The following is a 24,733-nucleotide window of genomic DNA, read 5'->3' on the forward strand; positions in this document are numbered from 1 at the left end:
GGGAAAATTACAATGAAATTTAAAGCAAAAATCAACGACAATCTTTTCGCTTGTAATATTGGATTTCGATTCCACCTTTCTGTCAAGAATGTTTGATGTGCCTGAATCACAACATAAAATACGAAAGTCAGTATAATGAAATTAATGTGTGTTTGTGTGCATGTGAGAAAGAGTAAGAGATACATGGAAAGGAGCATGCAATGACAAAGGGAGGCAAAAGAAGCCATGAGAATGAGGAAGAGAACTAGAAACCTACAACTAACGAAGTCCATTTGAAAGGTAATGAAAGGTTCCAGTGGAATGATTAAATTGAGAAATAAGAGGCTATTTATAAGTAGATGCTGTGAAATATGATAACGGATTTCCAATAGGCTTTTATTTAAAATTTATTACTTGAAAATTTTGGTTTGATGCATTGAATTTGCAATATCAGTTATTTATTGTTGTATATACGTGAAAGGAAAAAAGTAAATATCAAAGTTTATATAAAAATAAGTTATTGTAATATAAGATGAAAACATAAATATAACAAACATATAATACTCGACTTATTGTGAGCTCTTAATGAATATTTTCTAAAATTAATTTTTTTAATAGAGACTTGTTTTATAGAATAATAATATATCTTAGTTATCATCGTACAAAGAGCGAGATGACAAACGAGCAACAAGCTACACTACTAAGCAGTTTTTGTATGGTAAAAAACCAATTCTTTTGAAAACTACATCCTTAGATGTAGGGGATATAAAATTGTTACGTATGATCTGTTGTACTCTATTAAGAAGTTCCACCTTATCCGGTGTGAGAAAACCAAATGTATCAAATGCAAATTGTATGAAAACGTGTTGATTTTCCGTGTACAAGTTCTCATATTTGATGACTTTGCCTGTAGCAACATTTAATGTAGCTTGTCTGCCGTGAAACCCCTAATCCTCAAGCCCACGAGTGGGGATATCCCTGTATGGTCCAGACAAGCGTGTTCCCATCCAACCCATCCAAAAATGAAAACGTCAGTGGTCTAAGGGTTGACCTTCCCCTTATCGGGTCAATAAAGTAATTCACAAGTGTTTCTTTCGTGGTAGAAACCCCAGCACACTTAAATATGTCAAAAAACCGTACCTAACCATATTTTGCCTATATTTGAACTTGAGAATTCCTTACAGTGAACTGCATGCTCTCCAAAAGAATCTAAACATGTGGTGCGACACACCTCATGTCGAGATGCACATCCATATCTTGGACAATTTTACTAGAAAATGAACTCACAAGTGTAGGTTTTGATTTAGGAGAGGGGGAGGGGCAATGTATTTAGTAGTAAAACAGATAAGATCAATATCTGAAAGCTTGTTACACAAAGAATTCAAGGCACAATCATAATTAGAATCCAAACCATATAAGTTGTTATACCGTAAGATGTGGTCTTGAATACCCAACATTGGGCCCTTAAGCTAAAAAAGGATATGAGGTAACCTCTACTGCTGAGTATAAACCCAAACCACCAAACCTAATGGCTTAGGAAGAAATTCTCCATTGTATGTCACCCAAAAAAGGGCTAATAAAAACAAAAATGTCCTCAATCACCCTACACAACCCATAGTCAAAGAATAATGTCGCCTCGTCTATGTGAATGGGTTAGCACATCCTCAACCCAAAAAAAAAGTTTAGAAATACCCATACAAGACCGAAGCAAAAGGAGCTCACTCTAGAGTTAGACAATTATGCAAGAAGGTGCATCAAATTTACAGTGTTTTTGGCTCTCTTTATGTCTAAGCTACTAGTGTAACTAGCATCTCTACTAACAGCTCCCCTAAGAAGTTTCACCCCCAACGGTGCCCTCCCTATGCCAACCAGGAATAGCCCCTTATGTAGCTTCCGCCAATAACACGAGGTCCAAAAGACCTCGATTTTCTTTATATTCAACTGAATGCCCAATTTTGAGCCAATAAACTTAATTATGCACAACGCTTTGGCCACCACCTCTGAATCTCCCCTAAGTGTTCCATCATCAAGGTACCTTGCATGGAGAAGAAGCTTGTCATTGTCACTAATATTTTGCTAGGGCGGGTGAAACATAAGGGAAAATAGAATTGGTCCCAACAGTTCTCCTTGTTGAAGCCCAGTAGTTGACCAAATATATGTGTCTCCTAGATACAATCTTGTTGCTTGACCATATAGGAATTCCACCCTTAAGGATATAAAAGGGCTCCTTAATCTGACCTCATGAAGTAATGCATACCTTTTGAAAAGGTTAAACGAATTAGAGAAGTCCACGGTAAGCATGGAAAGAGACCTGCCATTGTGGCGCTCACTCAACACCATGTTGTCGCGATGTAATATGGCCCTAACACCACCCGATACCCAAACCCCAAATTGAAAATCATTGAAAAATGTCTCTGTAGTTTAAATTAATTCTTTTAATCCCTAAATTAGTTCCAAATTAATTTCTGATTAAATATTAATTAAACTGTATGATTTCTAATTATTATATTATCTCCATAATACATTAATAAATCGTTTATTTTGATTTCTAATTAATTTATTAACCAAGTAATAAATTAATAAATCATTCTTCTATCTCTAAAAGTTATCCTATTTAATTGCCAGGTTTGAAGGCAACCCAAATGGACTGTGTTACTATCAATTCAAGTTTGTGCCAATTATAGTTATGGGCTTCAATACCTAATCCAACAATCTTATCAATTACCACATGACTTAATTTTGAGCATTCCTCAAAATGCTAGTATAATGTTTTAAACTAGATAATATGATTGTATTCCATATAACGGAAAATGTTTGTCTTTGCAAAGTTTATACTAATCAAGTTTGCCAAATCTACTTGACATAACTCCATAATATTTAAAGCATGAACGTCAAACTGGTGCTTTAGGTCCTTGTTGATATAAGTATACGTATTTGACTGAAATTTAGTATTTTGATATTGGAACAGTACAAACAACATATATTGTAATGAGTTGAGATATTAGGTATGCGTCTTTCATTAAAAAATTGTTGTATTCTATATTAGCATATTTAAATCCTTGAATAACTAGGTTATTCTAAATGTGCATTGTCATTCTTAGTTGTGGGGGCATCTATGAGGTAAGACTAATATGAGTAGATTGGTTGATTATCATGGAGATGAGATTAGCAAAATTTGCTACCAACTTCATAGGCACTCGATTTGGAGAATAAGTATTGGAATTAACACACATCAAAATCACTTTATGGATCATAGACATGAGTGATGTGTTGATCAACATTTTAACTTTGTATTCTTAGACCTGAGATACATATTTGATACTTGAAGTGTAGGAATTGTTGTGCTTTGACATGGTTTCACAATGTTCCATAAAAGGCAGTCATAAGGGCCATCGTTGGGTAAGACATGAACTTCATTGAGAGGCGTATGTAGTCAAGATGGGATTTGTTCCTCTTATTGGTTGAGAGCTAGACATCTAAGCCTTACTCAAAGTTAAAAACTAAATGAGATTGATCACGATCCATATCTCCTGTTTAACATGATGTCTACGACACATTTAGTAATAAGTGTAGCTTAGAGCTCTTGGAATTGGTTGTTGATGAGATAACTCCCTTCATATTTTTTAGGGGCAATAACCCATTGCTAGACGTCAACTACTGTCTATGTTATTCTATAATGAATCTTGTGCAAGTGGGAGATTGCTGAATCCATTGTCCAAGAATAATTACTGAGTGACATTGATAGTAATATATGATCCTATAGGGTCACACCTTTATGAAGTTGGCACATTTTGTATATTTATTATTAATATGAGTATTAATAAATAATATCAATTCTTGGATTTTAATTAGGGAATAATACTTGTTCTGTGAAAATAATAATTATAAGAGAGTATTACTAGTTATTATTTCATATGGTATGAATTAATAGCTGATGCACAACCATTTTGACTAGTTGGATACTTTTGTATTTTAGCTAAAGACAAATTTTATATTTTATAGACTTTGAGTTTGAAAACTCGAAGAATATTTCTTATTTCTTTACGTTTGGCCAAAATTTGATGATGGTGTGGGAGGTTGCTAGTAACCTCCGTCCCTTGTCCCCCATGCATCTAAAGTAAGGCCATTACTTTAGATTATATTATGGATTTGCTTTTGCTTTTGCATGGGTATATAAGAGAGTGTTTGCATGAGTTTTTGGCTAGTTTTTCACTTTTTTTCTTCTCTTCTACCTCATGTCCGAAACCACTCTTGTCTCCTTTTTCTTGTTGTCTTTTGAAGATTGTTGCAAGATTAGATGCCCTCTTGAGATGTCTTCTTTAGTCCTTATTTGAGTTAAGAACTTAAAGGCTTAAGACACTCAAGAATACAAGAAGGAACTATCATTCCAAGTGTATTACTCTTGATGGTGGAAACACATAGAGAAATCACACTCATTGATTATTTCCTATCTTCATCAACACCACAAAACCAAGTGGGTCAAAGACTTCAAAGTTTGTCATTCTAAAAACTCGTTCATTGTTTTTAACTCATTCTGACCTCTATAAATGGATCCTTGATGGTTTGATTTTGTTATAAAATAAAATAAACCTTTTATTTTTTAAAGATTTCTATTGCCAATTTTTATGAAAAACTAACTTATATATTTTTTTTTATCAAAAGCATGATTACATAACATTAAGGTACAATTCCTAAGTATTTCTTGGGTACTACCAACTTGGCCGTTACCCATTTCTACTTTATCAGCTTCCTTAAGTTTACTATATGGGTGTTTAATAATTTCCAAAACTTGGGGGTAATATAGCTTCTATCGGTGCCAGTATCAAAAAGTATATTTGCATATAAATCATTGATTAGAAGCATGCTCGTAACTACTATTGGATCGTGGGCGGATACTTTGGCTCCTATCACAAATCCTCTACTCCTAGAATTACCTCCTTGTTCTTTCAACATTCGACAATCCTTCCAGATGGGTCCAACTTCCTTACACTCATATCACGCTCGACCTTTTGTTGTTATGGTTCCTCGATTGGTTAGGGTTTTGCATCTATTGGCAAGATGACCTTTCTTTCCGCAATTGGTACAAATCTAACATTCTCCATTGTGACAATACCCACTCTCATTGCATCTTGTACTACTTCCAGTGGTAGTCCTTGTCGAGTTTATCGTAACTGCAAATTCTTGTACTACTTCCCACTTCTTTTCTGTTGGTCGCCTAGCTTTCCCTTTGGAATCCTGTCCAAAATTCCATTTTCTACTCTACACCTTCGGAAGGTCAGCCTTCTGGATCATTGTACCACGACAAATCTCACGATTTGTTACACTGATGGCTAGTCTTTTAGCACTGTCGAAGGTGTTTGGCTTTGAGGCAGTGATTAACATTGGATATGTTGAGGAAAACCGTAAATGTACCTCTCTACATTCTTATATTCCGGGGTGACCATCCGTGGACATACGATGGAAAGGTCATTGAAATGATTTGTATGAGTTGCAATGACAACTTCCTTCATCATTAGATTCCATAGCTCCTGCTCCAGCTTTTGCATCTCTTCACATAGGAAGTACTCCTAGTTGGACCTCAATTATCTCCTTGCGATCTCTCACCACCATTTCCTCCTGAACCTACATTCCAATAGGTTTCTAGTTTTGCTATTGCATCAATGACGCATTAGCTACTAACACCTCAATTATGGCTGAATTTATAGATTCATCATTGGTTTCGGGTTATCGTGGGTTTCCCGTGGTGCGAGCCATGACTCAAAATTTATTGTATATATTAGTTGTTATGAAAATATTGAGTTTTGCTTTATTAATTTAGCTAAGAGAATTAACTATATCAATAAAATGAGTTAAACACGTAACACAATATACAATAAGATCACATATATTTTTCATTAATTTTCATAAATGTTTTACATCAGACTTTCGAAAAAGTGTACAATGATGTAGTTTGAACAGGATAAACATCTATTTTTACAAGCAAAAGGCATAAATGTATCCTATTATCTGCTACACTACTTTTCCCTGTGTTAAACCCAAAAATCATAGTTCCTAGCTTTCCTTGGCTAGAACTATCTACCACAAACAAAAAACCCACCATCTAAGCTTCTATCTATTCTAATTGGTGATGTAGGAAACTAATCATAAATTCCATAGTAGTTTAACCTATCTTTGACACCATCAATCTTAAATCTGACTTCCTCACAAGCTACTGTAAACCCTCAATCACAATCTGCTGATACAACACTAGAGAATAGGTCTCCGCCAGATGACAGTATGTGTAGAGGATCCTCATCTCGTCTACATCCCTCCCATACTTTGAATCTATAACTCTGCCGGCCAGTAATCAGATCTCCCTCATCTGCGAATCATGATATGTCCCCACTTGACGTATACGATCTCTGTTTCATGATACTCGTGGGAATAACACTGAGATCACTCTATCTAGTGGGATCCTCTGGAATGGAATCGCGTCTAGGTTCTTGGGATAATGAAGGTGGTTATCTTGATCTATTACGGGATGGAATGGGAATCGACTTGCATGGGATGATTATAGTCTTGGGTCCCGAAGTATGAATACTGAGAGATCGGGTTAGGGATGGGGATAGTGGAGCAACTGTAAGTCCCCAAGTCCATGAACCAACTAGTGATCAACAGAAACAACACGCCAAAATGATAAGAACAAGGAGTATAAGCAAGATTGATCCAAATTGCGCACGTTTTATATCAACCAAAAACAGCAGGTACAATGGACTCAAAACACATACATGTGTTCGTAAACTGCTACTAACATCTGACATCTACTGACACTATTTATAGGGAACAAAAACCGTAAACTCGTTTACAGTCGTAAATACCATACAGACCGTAAACGTTACATGGAACGTAAACGCCACCCAATCATAAACCCATACAAACACACGAACAAACACTAACAAAGACTGTACAAATGAATGCCTACCTCAAACCAAAAAGAGATGACCTAACAGTGTCCCCCTTGGTTTGAGGCAAGCATGAGTTCCGTCTTTTTCAATGAGCAGCACATCAGATCTTCCCATTGAGCCCAACCACATCTTCTTGCTAATTATCTCTGCAACCATACTTGTAAATTCTATTGCAACAAGCTCTAGAATTTCAGTCTTCACCCCAATCTGATGTTGAGCCTAAGTATGAATGTCGCGTTGGCCAAATTGTAGAAGATCCTTTGCATCGAGTCTGAAAACAACGGTTGGATATTTGATGATAGCGGTGGTTGTGGCCTCATCATATACCCAATACTCCATATTGTTTAGAGATCTATCCTATAAATGTTGGACAATAGAAGTTTGAAACATTTTCTTCGTGGGAGGCCATATCACAACTCTTACTGTCCGTTTGGTTTTGGGATCGAACACGCCTTTGAATCTCTTTACGAATGACTATGTGGTCTTCATTCCATCGAACTGCCTCTTAATTTAATTATCCAAGATGAGCTTGAATTCAGAAGCACGAGGATCATTCGATGGATTGTGGAAAGGAGCTTCATCAAGTTCTGCAAGGTCAACTCTAGTCCAAGAACATAAGTCCTCTTGGCATTTATAGTACTCCACCTTTACACTTTTCCTCTTTAACAACCTAGAAATTAAATTTATCATGAAATCCCCACATCAAAATTCCAGACCGGTCTCCGTATCTGACCCTGAACCGCTTTTTATCGAGCTTAGTTACAGTCTGTTGAGGTTGATCTCCACGAACATTTTTGTCAGAATTTTTCATGAAGCGTAAACCTCCCTTTCGTTGAGCAGTAACTTGTTTTTGACCTCGCTTCAGAGTTATTATTGGATGTGCTTGAGCAGGTTCTTTGTCGAAGTGATCAACTATACGAGTTGTTCTGACAGGTTCATCAACTAGAGGATCTTGAGTTGCTAGGGCAGGGGCACTATAAGAAGACTTAGTTGCATTGGGATCACTGACTGTTGATTTGACTTTTTCTCCAAATTCACTTATCAACCTGTTCTTTAAATCAATATATTTAGTAGATAAGGCACCAAGATTGAGGCAAATCCTAGATTTGCTTTGATTTTTGATAATTCTCCTTTTCAAGTTTAGAAACTCTAAACGTCGAGAGTTCCTATCAAAACATCTCATTCAATAATCTTTTGTTTCAACACTCCAATTTCTGATTTGAGTTCAGAAATTGATGGATATACTCCCCCTGAACTCCCCTCACCAATAGATATCCCTTTTCCTCGGGGTGCAGGGTCAATATATTGTTGTTCTAAGAACCTGGCAAGCCTCTCGGAGGCAGTGTCATGCGTAAGTTGAGGATCAGATGAAGGACCAAGAGCTGAAGAGCTCCCGGTTTCAATGAAGGAATGAACAACATTTGTCTCTTCATGAAGTACTATGCTATCTACATTATTTGGTTGGGCTGGTGTAACGGCTGCAGTAAATTGTTGCACATGCAAAGATTGCTCCTTAATTAGAACTCCTAGCCTTGGATCAGCTTTTCTTCCTTTGAGGGGAGGTTGGGATGCTTCTGTCTCATGATGATCACTTTCAAGTGGCGTTATGGTTGGAGTAGCAACTGTTAGGGGAGGAATCCTTTCAGTTGAATCCAGATTAGCATTGACGTCGTCCATCTGATCGGTTGTTGGAGGCATCACCTCGTGAATATTAGCATCTCCCTCGGTCTCCATTGTAGGATGTACACCATCATTACTGTCTTCAAAGAAAGAATTGCGGTCATCATTTCTTGGCTCAAAATCATTACTCTGCTCGAAATCAAAGAATAACTCATTATCATCAAAACCTAATAAATCATCACATTGAACCATTTAAGCTCCATCATCATCCTCATCATCACTAAAACCTAGAACATTACCCCCTAGATCTATCCCACCATCACCTTCATCATCATCATCAGCATCATCATCATCATTGACCTCCACATTAGTCACCGGCACATGTTCCTTTGCAACAATTGCGACAGGAGGAAGAACATCTTCTTCATGATTAGAAACAGTGAGATCATCATCTTCATCATTTGAGGTACTCTAATTCAGCGGCTTCACTAATCTCAGCAAACCGACCAAACTTCTCTAACAGGTGCTTTCCTTGAAACACAATTTTTGTACCCTTGCGATTCTGCTTCATTAGCCCAAATATGTTTGTGCCCAAAGACTTCAAATCCAAGTTTTCACATCTCCTTTCCAAATCCAGATATTTAGTGTCAAAGATCATCTAAAGAAACCTTGGATACATTAAAATTTTTTCCTTCCTTTTCCCTTGCAAATTGTTCTTCATTTCATTTAACACAAATCTTGAAAATTTGAATTCATGACTAGCGCAACGATGGCGCCAGTGTTTAACAACAAAATTTCATCTGCACCTGTTTTCCTGCCAGAGATGCAAATCACAAAGTAGTGAGCAAAAAAACGCCAGTACGGAGGCAACAACTTCTTTAATGTAGGAGGGAACACTCCTTCATAGCCCATCCTATCAAGAATCTCTTCGTTCTGATCCATAGGAATTTCAGTTGGAGATCCTGGCTGGTCCTTGAATTGAAGCACTTCGCGAATAATCTGTTTAGACACCACAATCTTTCTTCCTTGGATAACGGATTCAATTGTGCGTTCTCCATTTTCTCCTTCTTTAATAATTGAAGCCTTGTACCAAAAATGTCTCACTAACTCCTAGTAGATGATGTGATTCAATTGGAGAGCATGATCAAGTCTATAATTTTTAAGTCCATGAACCGTGGACCTAAACTCTTGATGTGCCACTAGAGGATCAAACAAGTATGCAGCAATGTTGTGGCTTTTGGAAAAATTCAAGTCAGCCATATTTTCTCAATTACTAGTTGTTTGGGCCCTAAATTAATTTTGATTCAAATGAGAAATAGGTTTATAGTTGTAAACTGGTTTACGGCTGTAAACTGGTTTACGGCTGTAAACACAACCCTTTCTCAGTTCGACGAGGAATACGTTTTGGCTTCCATAACCTGCAAATCACGATTGAATCGAGTTAGAGTTAACAATGTGGGCTTCGCAATCGATATACCTTGAGGAATCGAGGTTCAATTTCAGATATAAACCACTAACAATTGATGAATCGGTGAAGGAGATTAAGAACACGTGAAAGAGAAAGAAGGAGAGTTTACAACTATAAACGAAAGGATGAAGGTAAGTGGATTTTTCAGCCTGAAATCCTCCCTTAAATACCATAGACCATTTCCGGCCCAAAACCCATGGGCTGTAAACCAAAAGCTTTAAGTCTAAGCTCAATACATCCAATTTTAATTCAAATGAAAAACATTTTGAAGATTTAAAAATAAAAAAATAAAAATAAAAATACAACAAAATCAAAACACTTAAATTCAAACTAAAATTTTTAATTTTTAGAAAAACAAAAATAAAATAAAAATAAAAATAAAAAAATAATATAAAATAACTTTAACTTTTTTTCACCATTTCAAATTTTTATATTTTTGGGATCAAAGTTTTGAGACAGCCTTAACTTGTTTTTCAGTACCTTCACCTTCATGAATAGATCTTGGTCAATCGCCGTTATTTTGGTCTACTTAAACAAAAAAGATTGTGACAATATTTGACAAAATATAAGTGACAAGACATTTGACCCTATATTCCTAAATAATATTCCTGCAAGACCATTTAGCTGACAACAACCAAGGATATTGTTGTCCACCTAAATTTAGCAGCGAGATCTATAGACAACCTATTAAATGTTCAATTTTAAATGTACTAGAATGTGTTTCCCGCTTCCTGATATACCCCGGTAATCAAGAACTTCCAAAAAAACTCCTTACTTAAGATGAGCAGACAATTATTAAGGAAGAAAATAGATTTAGAAATGATTATGTCATATTCCCAGGTCGGATCTATTCCAATCACGCAAACGGATAACATATGACAAACTAAATTAGAGGTTTGAGCAATAGAATGTTGTATATACTGTGTTCCAGGTCGGATAATTTCCTATCATGCAAAGGAGACATCATATGACTAACAGACGTAAAGAATTGCATATAGAAGGAGATGCATAGAGATAGAGTTGCATATGTTGCAGTCCAGGTCAAATCTCTTCCAATCACGGAGAGGAGGCAACATATGAATAACAGAAAGAAAGCAAGAAAATAATCTTCTATAGACCTACTTTATCAGAATTTCCCAGTCGCCCTATCAGTTCGGAATTAAGGACATGAGTCCATACATCGAGGAAAACTTAAGCCACAATTCTAGATACATATTATTTTAGTGGATCCTGCAGGTTCCCAAGTATATCTCATTTGTCAATATACCCGAGCATCGAATTTTCAGGCCAAATAGAACTAACTAGGTCCACAATGTCAAGTCCTTTCAATTGTCAATTTACGACTGGTGCTTTTGAATCTTTCGTGCCTATCAGTGCATTGAACACAAAAGACCTACTTTATCGGAATTTCCCAGTCTCCCTATCAGTACCGGAATTAAGGACGTGAGTCCGTACATCGAGGAAGAAATTAAGCCACAATTCTAAATGCATATTATATTAGTGTATCCTGCAGGTTCCCATGTATATCTCATTGCTCAATCTATATGAGCATCATATTGTCATGACAAATGAAACTAACTAGGTGCACAATGTCAAGTCCTTTCACTTGTCAATCTACGAGTGGTACTTTTGAATCTTTCGTGCCTACCAGTGCACTAAACATAAAGCCTAGACAATTCAGATTCAGTACTACACACAAGTTAAAATTGCCTGTTATCACTTGTTTGATATCACTTCCCAAGTAAGCACCTGCAAACGAACCATCATGAGACAATATTTTTTTGATTTTTGTTTTATAATTTTTTTGTGTTTTTATTTCTCCCCTTAAATTTGTGCATAGGAGAGAAAGAAAATAAAATGCACAAATTTAAACTAATCTAAAGCAATATTATTCTTCAAAACGGATCATTTTCAGAAAGCTCACAAGCACATCGAATTGAGATTTGTTGAATGGTTTGGTAAACATATCTACCACATTGTTAACAGTGTGGATTCGTTCCAAACAAATAAGCGAGCACTCATAACAATCTCAAATAAATTGAACATTGATGTCGATGTGCTTGGTTTTGGAGTGTTGGACTGGATGTTTAGCAATTTTGATAGTGGCATCATTGTCACAAAAGATTGGAGTTTCCAAAATATTCAATCCATAGTACAGAAGTTGGTGTTGAATCCAGATGACTTGGGAGCATCATGCAGAGGCAGCAACATATTGAGCCTTAGCTGTTGATGTTGACATGGTTTGTTGTTTCTTACACTTCCAGAACACCATCCGGTCTCCCAAAAATTGACACCCTCCCAATGTTGATTTCCTATCAAGCACACATCCTCCATAGTTACTGTCAGCAAATGCATATAAATCGAAATTGGGATTTTTAGGATACCAAAGAACCAATTTAGGGCTACCTTTAAGATACATAAAAATCCTTTTAACAGCAATTAAATGAGAAAGATTAGGATTAGCCTGATAAAGCGCACATTGACATACTGCAAACATGATGTCGAGTCTGTTGTTCATTAGATATATCAGGGAACCAATCATCGAGCGGTAGTCTGTTTGATCAACACACTCCCCCTGGTTCGTGGGACGACATTGGTCTTTCATCCTTTGGAGTTAAAGCGATCTTCGAATATTTAAATCCAAACTTCTCCAACATGTGTTCAATGTATTTGCCTTGATGTAACAAGAATTCGGCTGATTCTTCTCGAACTTGAAGCCCTAAGAACATGTTCATTTCACCGAACGAACTCATCTCAAATCTTTTCTTCATGACAGCCTCGAACTCTTTGCACAGCTTGGAACTTGTCGACCTGAAAATGATACCGTCCATATAGATCTATACAAGAATCAGGTATGCACCCACATGCTTGATGAATAAGGTCTGATCAACCGTTTCCCGTGTATACCCATGCGCAAGAAAGTGCTCTGTAAGAGTTACATACCAAGCTCTGGGAGCCTGATGTAACCCATATAGAGCCTTGTCCAACTTGTAAACTTGATTCGGAAACATGGAATTGGCAAATCCAAGAGGTTGATCAACATAAATTTCCTCCTTCACAACTCCGTACAAGAAGGCGGTGTTGACATCCATCCGATAAACAGTAAAGTTCATGTATGAATCATATGCAAGGAATATATGAACGGCTTCCAAACATGCAACCAGAGCATATACCTCCGTGTAGTCGAGACCCTCAATCTGCATGAATCCACAAACGACCAATCAAGACTTATTGCATAAAATCACCCCGGAATCGTCTTGCTTATTTAAAAAAAAAAAAAAAAAAAACCCAGCATGTGTCTAAAGAATTTTTCCCTCCGTAACTCAACCAGCTTCCAAACACCCAATTTTTCAAATTGATTTAACTCTTTGTGGTTCGCATCAACCCAACTTGGTTCCTTTATCGTCATTTCCACACCCTTGGGCTCAATCTGAGAGATAAAGTAAGAATAGAGACATGTATTGACATCTCCACTCTGATTTCTTGTTTTAACGCCTTCTCCCAGTGGGCCGATAACATTTTTAATCGGATGACCGCGTTGAATTCTTGTTGGGATTTCTCGGATGATATCATCGACTGAGACTGGAAGTTTGTTGATATTGAAGAATCTATCTTCAGTTGAATCACTCACCTCAGACGATCTAGGATCATGAGTAGGACTTGCCACATACTCATTTGAAATTGCTTCAGGAAAGAGAAGCTCCATGAACGATTGAGTAGCAGCGGAAGTATCCCTTGACATAACTTCTCTTTTAGCGGGAGTAAGGGGAGTGGCTTCGGCATCAGAACAGATTCTTTGACTTGGTGAACTTGACCAAGTACTTGGAGCAGCTTTATCCACTTTAGGAGACGCGGGAGTCACCAGGGGTGGTCTATACACAACATCTTCCTCTTCATCTTCAACAACAACACTTGAACGTGAGCAAGAACTTTAAACATTATCAGAATACGAATTAAAGGATTTAAAAAAATTATGCATAATCAAATAACCAGTCAGGTCCAACTCTTGCATCTGTCTCACTCTCCTCCAGCCAACGCATGTTGTATGATTCCACAATTTTCTTGGTGGCTTTGTTGTATACTCGGTAAGCGGTGCGTGCGGCGTATCCCACAAAATAGCACTCATCTGTCACACCCCAAAACCAAGAACGGCGGAAACGTTCTGGGGCGGAGGACGTCATGTAAGGTAATCATAACACAGTAAATGTAAATAGGCAAACAACATCATCCATTGCATTAAATATATAATTTTAATACATGCGTGTTCTGTATAGTTTTAGACACCAAAAATATAACATAAATCAAAATAATAAAATGTTGAGTCTTGAGTACGCTCCATCATCTTAAAAGCTGGCATCGGTACCTGTCTACTGATGACCTGAGAATACAAGTTATTTTGAAAGAGTTTATCAGCATTAAGCTGGTGAGTTCATAAGGATTTTAGTGTCAATGTTTGATGTCAAAAACGTTTGAACCTGTCTCAATGTATAAGTTTGTAAAAGTTTGAATCTCTCAGAAAATCCTATATTTTCTACTAGTATAAAAGTAACCTTCTACCAAGGCTAAACTGTTTTGTAAACTCGTCTGTTGTAAAAGTGTGTAATTACCCAAGTATAAATATAGTTTGTACATTAATGCTTAAGTGAGATTATCACCAAAATATGTAATGGGTAAATCATTGTAGTACTGTAGCTTTGTATAATAAGAACTACTGTTGTACTAATTACTACTACCTTAAACCGGATTTATATTAAGGTATAATGTGATAATTGCACCATACTATCGACTGATAACAACGACATAAAGAACGGTCGTAATAACGGAATGACGTTTGGCACCCGCAGACCTGCAGGTCCGGCTGTAGCTAGCAGCAAGGTGTAGGATAGTCAATCCAGTATAGATCTATACGCAAACTCAACGCTCTCCCTCCAAGAGAATTCTGGCTACAACTCGGGCCATGACATTTAAGGCACGTTCTGATACAGTGGATCACATTTGTTATCGTATTCTTGCATATTTGATGAAATGTTTCTTGTTCTAGTATAGTTGTATATGTTCTCGTAGTATAGTTGTATATATTCTCGTAGTATAGTTGTATATATTCTCTTCCTAGTATAGACTCATGAATGAACTGACTCATTGATCTAGCAGTTGTAATAGTATGATTTTGTGTTACCCCGATGGTAACTTGTTAACAGTGCGTTTAGTACGTATGATTATGGAAGTACTTTTATGTCTATATATGTATATTTGATATATAATTAATATGGAAACGACCTTCGGATGGTCACCCAAAATCCTATCAGACCACATCCAAATCGAGGAAAAGGAAACAAGGTGGGTAGCCTTCCTAAGTCTTTTAAACATTACTTATATAACTACACATATACGGGCATGCAATTTATAATATAAAAGCATAAATAAGTATTTATAAGGCATTTGAAACATAAGTATTAATTTTAAAGAAAAATTGACTTGATGTCAATCTATAAAACCATTTAAAGGTGTAGATTTGATTAAAACAGTTTAAGTATAAGGAACATTTGTTTAAATCACAGTTGCAGTGTAAATTCGAAAAGTAAATGGGTTTGGAAAACATTTAGAAGTAAAACAGTTTGATAGATAGTTTGAATAGTGATAAAATCACTGGTTTCCCTAGTTATTAATCACATGTGATTAGTGCAATCATATGTGATTGAAACAATAACTATAAGTATTTAACTTGTATTCCCCCCTTTGAAAGCATATAAACGCATTTAGAATATTTAACAGGTTGATTAAGGGGTATGAAACTCACTTGATTGATTGAAGAAAGCGAGATGGAAAACCGGGCAGAGTTTTCTCTCGGAAAACGGCTTTTTCTCGGGATTCTCGGGAATCTCGGGAGTAAAATCGACCCTCGGGACTTGAGCAAAAAGACCAGAGCTTCGGGTTATAACGGGCACGGAAAACGAGACAAGGTTGTGAGAGAGAGGAGAGAAATGAGCAACATTTTTGGAAAGCCTCGCATCCTATTTATAGGAAGGCTGAACCGCCTCCGAACGCGGGGCGTACGCTCGTACGCAGCGCGTACGCGTACGTCATGCATGACCGAAGCCTTGACTGCCTCGGTTCGGATGGGACGGGTTGCTGGGTACGCGGGTCGGATGGGACGGCGGGTCGGACGGGACAGCGGGTCGGACGGGTCGGAGCTTCGGACGGGTCGGACGGGTTAGATTTCTTCGGATAGTGCGACGTGGACGATCCAAGACCCTCGATCTCAGTACGCGGGGCGTACGAAGGTACGCAGGGCGTACTTCGGTCCAATCCGATGACTCCCCTTCGGATATTACCGGGAATTTATAATTAAATTCTTATTTATTTTAAATAAACTTCAAAAATTCATATCTCCCTCATACTAACTCCGTTTTTGACGTTCTTTATATCCACGCGAAGGTGAGACCATGATCTACAACTTTCGTTTAGATCCCGTTGGCAAATTCCGAAATTATTTTTATTATTTATTTTTTTAAAATGACGTGATTAAGGAATTTCTTCAAAAATTCATAACTTCCTCATACGAAGTCAGATTTGGACGTTCTTTTTATGTACGCAAACCTTGATATGATTCCTACTGCTTTATTTAATCCGAATAAGATTTTAGGAAGGTTACATTTTGACCTAAATTTGATTGGTTTTACATTACATTGACTCGAAATATCGGGTTGTCACATCATTCCCCCGTTAGAAGGAATTTCGTCCCGAAATTAGAATTTTAAGCAAGTTAGAAATTACAAATAACTAAGCAAAAAGGTGAGGGTATTTCAGTTTCATCTGATCCTCACGTTCCCAAGTGAATTCCGGCCCTCGCTTGGCATTCCAGCGAACCTTCACGATAGGGATACGGCTTTGCTTTGTCTGCTTGACCTCACGGTCCATGATCTCTATAGGTTCTTCCACGAAGTTGAGGCTCTCGTTGATTTCGATCTCGTCGAGTGGGATTACAAGAGTCTTGTCGGATAGACACTTTTTCAAGTTAGATACGTGGAATGTAGAATGTACGTTACGAAGTGCGTCTGGTAGTTCGAGTTTGTAAGCTACGGGGCCGAATCTTGCAAGAATCTCGAAAGGCCCTATGTACCTCGGATTAAGCTTTCCACGCTTGCCGAAGCGTATTAAGCCCTTCCAAGGTGAGACTTTGAGGAGGACTCGGTCTCCCACCTGAAATTCCAAGGGTTTCCTTCGTTTATCAGCGTAGCTCTTCTGTCGGTCTCTAGAGGCTTTCAATCGTTCACGGATCTGAACGATTTTCTCTGTTGTTTCCCGAATGATCTCCGGACCGGTGAGAGTACTGTCGGAAGTTTTCCTCCTGGCTAATTGGGTATCACCCACCTTAGCCCAACACAGAGGGGATCTGCACTTACGGCCGTAGAGAGCTTCAAATGGAGCAGCCTTGATGCTCGTGTGATAACTGTTATTATAGGAAAACTCGACAAGGGGTAAATGAGTATCCCATGCCTTCCCAAAGTCAATCACGCAGGCTCGCAACATATCTTCTAGAGTTTGGATGGTCCTCTCACTCTGTCCGTCGGTCTGAGGATGGTAGGCTGTGCTCATGTCCAGCCTTGTTCCTAGGGAATGTTGTAGTGATTGCCAGAATCTTGAGGTGAACCTACTATCTCTATCGGAGATAATGGACATAGGTACACCATGCAGCCGTATGATTTCCCTAATGTATGTTCTCGTAAGTTTCTCCATCTTGTCGGTTTCTTTGATAGGCAGGAAGTGTGCAGACTTGGTCAATCTATCAACGATGACCCATATGGTGTCAAGTCCACCCGTTTCTTGGGCAACTTGGTTATGAAATCCATAGTGATCCGCTCCCACTTCCATTCCGGGATCTCTGGTTGCTGCAATAAACCAGAGGGCTTCTAGTACTCGACCTTAACCTTTGCGCAAGTAAGGCATTTACTTACGAAGGTAGCAATCTCTGCCTTCATATTAGGCCACCAGTATAGCTTCTTAAGATCCAGATACATCTTATCTGAACCTGGGTGGACGGAATACCGAGTGTTGTGCGCCTCGGTCATGACCAAGTCTCGGAAACCACCATGTTTCGGTGTCCAGATCCGGTTCTTGAGATATAAAGCTCCGTCACCCTTGGCTCCTAAATTCTTGTCCATTCCTCTAAGGGATTCACTTGACACATTTTCAGGTTTCATGGCCTCAAGTTGAGCCGCCTGAATTTGCTTAGTCAGGTGTGAATGGATGGTTATCGATAATGACTTGACTTTGCGACCAGAATATTCCTTCCGACTTAGGGCGTCTGCTACTACGTTGGCTTTACCCGGATGATAACGAATATCGCATTCGTAATCACTGAGTAGTTCGACCCACCGTCGTTGTCTCATGTTGAGCTCCTTCTGATTGAAAATGTGTTGTAAACTCTTGTGATCGGTAAAGATAGTGCTCTTCGTTCCATACAAGTAATGTCTCCAGATCTTCAGAGCAAACACTACTGCTCCTAGTTCGAGATCGTGGGTCGTGTAGTTAACCTCGTGTGTCTTCAACTGTCTCGAGGCGTAGGCGATGACCTTACCTCGCTGCATCAGAACACATCCGAGCCCTTGATTCGATGCATCGCAATAAACTACGAAGTCTTCTATTCCTTCTGGAAGGGATAGTATTGGTGCGGTGCACAAGGCTCGTTTGAGTGTTTGGAACGCTCTTTCTTGTTTCTCTTCCCAGTCAAAGGCCACGCCTTTCTGGGTTAGGGTTGTAAGAGGCTTCGCTATTCGTGAGAAGTTCTGAATGAATCTGCGGTAGTAGCCAGCGAGACCTAGAAATTGACGAATTTCTATAGGCGTCTTCAGTGCTGACCAGTTCTCAATGGCCTTAATTTTGGATGGGTCCACGTGGATTCCCTCTTCGCTTACCACGTGTCCTAAGAATTCGACTCTTCGGATCCAAAATTCACATTTCGAGAACTTCGCATAAAGTTTCTCCTTTCGTAATGTCCCTAGAACTTGTCGTAGGTGATCGCCATGTTCTTTCTTACTTCGGGAGTAGATTAGGATGTCGTCAATGAAAACGATGACGAACTGATCCAAGTAGGGTCGGCATACTCTATTCATCAGATCCATGAAGACTGCGGGCGCATTGGTCAATCCGAATGGCATCACCACGAACTCGTAATGTCTGTAACGAGTTCGGAAGGCGGTCTTCGGCACATCCTCCTCTAGCACTCGTAACTGGTGATATCCGGATCTCAGATCAATCTTAGAAAAATAGTTCGCCCCTTGCAGTTGGTCGAATAGATCATTTATGCGTGGTAGAGGATAACGATTCTTGACCATCAGTTTGTTGAGTTCTCTGTAGTCAATACACATACGGAAGGATCCGTCCTTCTTCTTAACGAACAAGACCGGTGCTCCCCAAGGTGAGAAACTCGGTCTTATAAAGCCCTTGCTGAGCAGTTCGTTAAGTTGACCAGAGAGTTCCTGCAACTCAGCTGGTGCTAAACGGTAGGGCGACTTGGCTACTGGGGTAGCTCCTGGGACTAAGTCGATTATGAACTCGACTTGTCGTTGCGGAGGCAACCCGGGTAGTTCTTCTGGGAAAATGTCGGGGAAGTCGCTCACTACTGGGAGGTTCTTTAGTTCTTTTGTTTCTAGGTTCGTGTCGACGACGTGAGCAAGGAATGCATGGTATTCCTTATGCAGGTATTTCTGTGCTTGAATACTTGATATGATGCGAAGACTTGCACCGGGTTTGTCGCCATAGACTATAAGAGTTTCGTTAGACGGAAGGTTTAGACGGACTGCTTTCTCAAAGCACATGATGTCGGCACGATGAAGGCTTAACCAGTCCATGCCAATGATGACGTCGAAACTTTTTATTGAGACGGGCATGAGGTCGATTGGAAATGAATGGTTATCTAGAGTTAGGGTACAACCGAAGTATATGCTACTCGTATTTTCAGTTTTTCCATTAGCCATTTCTACTGTGAATAGTTCTTTGAGTGCGTGCGGTGGTTGATTAAGCATGCGCGCAAATTTATGGTTTACGAAGCTTCGCTCCGCTCCACTATCGAACAGAATGCATGCATAGGAGTTATCGAGGAGGAACGTACCGGTCACCACTGTCAGGTCAGCAACTGCTTCCCCATGGCCAATAGCTAGTACCCTCCCTGCTCCTCCCGCATTCCTCGCTTTGGGGCAGTCCCTCTTAAAGTGGCCTGCTTCACCACATCCATAGCAGGTTGGGCTCACTCCAGAGCCAGGGACTTGGTTGATAGGTTGTGCCGGGAACTTACAGAATCAGACGGTGTATCCTTTCCTATTGCAGTTAGAGCACTGCAATTCACGGCAGGGGCCGTTGTGGTGGTAGCTGCATTTGTTGCACTTGGGCGAACTTCCAGCATATCGACTCACTGGAGCAGTAGTAGTAGCAGTAGGGGTTACTGCGGCATGAATTGCCACCAATTGTTGCTTTTTGGCAGCCTGCTGCTTCTTCCTTTCATCCCAGAATTTCCGCTTAGTATCGGCGGGTTTGGAGGGTTCCGGGATGGCTAGGGTGGTTATGGTTGCAGGGGTTTTGACTCCATGGTCAATGAGTCGTTGTGCCAATCATTTGGCACTGTCGAAGGTAGCGGGGTTTGACGCTAGCACATTCCCCTGATACGGAGGCACTAGTCCCCAAATGTACCTCTCGATCTTCTTCCCCTCGGTGGGAACCATATTGGGACAGAGGGCCACCAGCTCGCTGAAGCGGGAAGTATAAGCGACCACATTGGTGCCCTTCATTGACAGGTTCCAGAGTTCCTGCTCCAGTTTCTGGATCTCGCCCCTCGGGCAGTATTCCTCAGTCATGAGGTCTTTCATTGTTTCCCAGCCCATGTCGTTGGCTACGACGAGAATTAGGGCTTTGACGTGGCCGTTCTACCACGTTAGGGCTCTACCCTCAAAGGTGCATGCGGCATATTTCACTTTGCACGCAGCAGGGCACGAACAGATTTCGAAGACTGATTCAGTCTTCTCGAACCATTGCGAGAGAGCAATGACTCCGCCGGTGCCATAGAAAGGCTTCGGCTTGCAGTTTGTAAAATCCTTGTAAGAGCACTCCCTTGAGCGCACAGGGATTTCGATCGGAATAGATTCCACAGGGGTTCCACCTCTACTGGCATCAGAAGAGTGATACTGAGCCATGGCAGTTGCCACTGCTGCAGCTACGACAGCATTCAGGGCTACAGTATCGATGACCGGAGGCGGAGGAGGTGGTGGAGGTGCAGGATTATTCCTATTCCTGGGAGACTTGCGAGGAGGCATCCTTCAGCTAAAAGTTTATAAAGATAAGAAAGATGGTAAGAATTAATTTGTAAGCAACGTGAGAGTGACACATAGACTAACTAAACATAGTCCAACAGTTGAAAGAGTGCTTGAAACCACAATAAGAAATATTAGAAGGAAAGCATAAGTGTATAGATTTTTCCCAGATAGATAGATCTCAAAAATACTGGCATTACTGATGTAATAAGTTCAGGGAAAACCGACCTAACAGTAGGTCATACATCATACCATATAGAAAAGTTTGATAGTTCTTAGATTTCAAATTTTGAGTAAGGAAAGTTAGAAACATTTTACACACAAGTGCTACTTGGAGCCCAGATGTTAAAGGCTATCCTTTAATTCAAAGACGGAGATGTACTAGACATCAACCAACGGCGATGGGAAAGTCCCGGGCGAGTACTGCGGTCGGATACTTGACGAAACACCTCTTGAATGGGTCGATCCTGAGTCCTCTGACGAGCTCGAAGTTCCAATATTTCAGCTCGTGAGGCAGCCAACTGCTACTGCAGGGTTTTATTTGTCCTCCGGGTCCGTTCCATGTCTTCTTCAAGACGGCGGATGCTGACTGTGTTGATACCTGAGTCGGCATCAATCTCTATGACCCGGTCGACGGCTGCTCTACCTTGCTCGACAATACGAGCTATTCTGCGGATAAAGACAGGCAGAGCTCGGTCAGTAGAGCCACCATTGCTGACGTTGTAAAAGGTTCGGTCCCCAAAGTATTGTAAGGGTTGACCCTGATCATTACTCCAGCGGTTCAGGTTGTTGATTTTAGGCTCGGAGTCGGATCCATCTGAAAAGCCTTCTGTAAGGTGATCATCCAAAGGGATTGGATGATCAACTTCGGGCTCTTCATCGATCCACCCGGCATTGCCTTCATTGGGAAAGTACGGGTCGCCATGATGGATATCTAGCCATCAAGATCTACGCGAGAATAGAGGTATAAGAATATAGTATACGTGTAACTAGTAGCGCAAAATACTCCTATAGTATTTTAAGTTTAAGTTCTTTTGATCTTCTTGTGGTATTGTTGGTAAGTTTTTAGACTTGTTAACCTATCGCAACCATTCTAAGGCATGTGCTAATCACTCCTGGGATCAGCATAGTTGATCAGGCTATGCCATTCCTAGGACTGACCATACATCCCCGAGCTCACTTGTGATATTTAACAATCGTAATACTTTTGTTCTTGTCATTGTGACACTTATTTTAGTATGAATGCAGACTAGTATACTTAGTTAAATATTTTATTATTTAAAGTATAGACTCTTGGTCAGAGTTTAATCCCTAATGGGTTTATAGTTTAGTATATCTTTTATGGGTTGATATACTCAATTCACTATAAACAATGCTGTGATACCAATCTGTCACACCCCAAAACCAAGAACGGCGGAAACGTTCTGGGGCGGAGGACGTCATGTAAGGTAATCATAACACAGTAAATGTAAATAGGCAAACAACATCATCCATTGCATTAAATATATAATTTTAATACATGCGTGTTCTGTATAGTTTTAGACACCAAAAATATAACATAAATCAAAATAATAAAATGATGAGTCTTGAGTACGCTCCATCATCTTAAAAGCTGGCATCGGTACCTGTCTACTGATGACCTGAGAATACAAGTTATTTTGAAAGAGTTTATCAGCATTAAGCTGGTGAGTTCATAAGCATTTTAGTGTCAATGTTTGATGTCAAAAACGTTTGAACCTGTCTCAATGTATAAGTTTGTAAAAGTTTGAATCTCTCAGAAAATCCTATATTTTCTACTAGTATAAAAGTAACCTTCTACCAAGGCTAAACTGTTTTGTAAACTCGTCTGTTGTAAAAGTGTGTAATTACCCAAGTATAAATATAGTTTGTACATTAATGCTTAAGTGAGATTATCACCAAAATATGCAATGGGTAAATCATTGTAGTACTGTAGCTTTGTATAATAAGAACTACTGTTGTACTAATTACTACTACCTTAAACCGGATTTATATTAAGGTATAATGTGATAATTGCACCATACTATCGACTGATAACAACGACATAAAGAACGGTCGTAATAACGGAATGACGTTTGGCACCCGCAGACCTGCAGGTCCGGCTGTAGCTAGCAGCAAGGTGTAGGATAGTCAATCCAGTATAGATCTATACACAAACTCAACGCTCTCCCTCCAAGAGAATTCTGGCTACAACTCGGTCCATGACATTTAAGGCATGTTCCGATACAGTGGATCATATTTGTTATCGTATTCTTGCATATTTGATGAAATGTTTCTTGTTTTAGTATAGTTGTATATGTTCTCGTAGTATAGTTGTATATATTCTCGTAGTATAGTTGTATATATTCTCTTCCTAGTATAGACTCATGAATGAACTGACTCATTGATCTAGCAGTTGTAATAGTATGATTTTGTGTTACCCCGATGGTAACTTGTTAACAGTGCGTTTAGTACGTATGATTATGGAAGTACTTTTATGTCTATATATGTATATTTGATATATAATTAATATGGAAACGACCTTCGGATGGTCACCCAAAATCCTATCAGACCACATCCAAATCGAGGAAAAGGAAACAAGGTGGGTAGCCTTCCTAAGTCTTTTAAACATTACTTATATAACTACACATATACGGGCATGCAATTTATAATATAAAAGCATAAATAAGTATTTATAAGGCATTTGAAACATAAGTATTAATTTTAAAGAAAGATTGACTTGATGTTAATCTATAAAACCATTTAAAGGTGTAGATTTGATTAAAACAGTTTAAGTATAAGGAACATTTGTTTAAATCACAGTTGCAGTGTAAATTCGAAAAGTAAATGGGTTTGGAAAACATTTAGAAGTAAAACAGTTTGATAGATAGTTTGAATAGTGATAAAATCACTGGTTTCCCTAGTTACTAATCACATGTGATTAGTGCAATCATATGTGATTGAAACAATAACTATAAGTATTTAACTTGTATTCCCCCCTTTGAAAGCATATAAACGCATTTAGAATATTTAACAGGTTGATTAAGGGGTATGAAACTCACTTGATTGATTGAAGAAAGCGAGATGGAAAACCGGGCAGAGTTTTCTCTCGGAAAACGGATTTTTCTCGGGATTCTCGGGAATCTCGGGAGTGAAATCGACCCTCGGGACTTGAGCAAAAAGACCAGAGCTTCGGGTTATAACGGGCACGGAAAACGAGACAAGGTTGTGAGAGAGAGGAGAGAAATGAGCAACATTTTTGGAAAGCCTCGCATCCTATTTATAGGAAGGCTGAACCGCCTCCGAACGCGGGGCGTACGCTCGTACGCAGCGCGTACGCGTACGTCATGCATGACCGAAGCCTCGACTGCCTCGGTTCGGATGGGACGGGTTGCTGGGTACGCGGGTCGGATGGGACGGCG

This window comes from Lactuca sativa, chromosome 1 (assembly GCF_002870075.4).
Source record: "Lactuca sativa cultivar Salinas chromosome 1, Lsat_Salinas_v11, whole genome shotgun sequence".
NCBI lineage: Eukaryota > Viridiplantae > Streptophyta > Magnoliopsida > Asterales > Asteraceae > Lactuca > Lactuca sativa.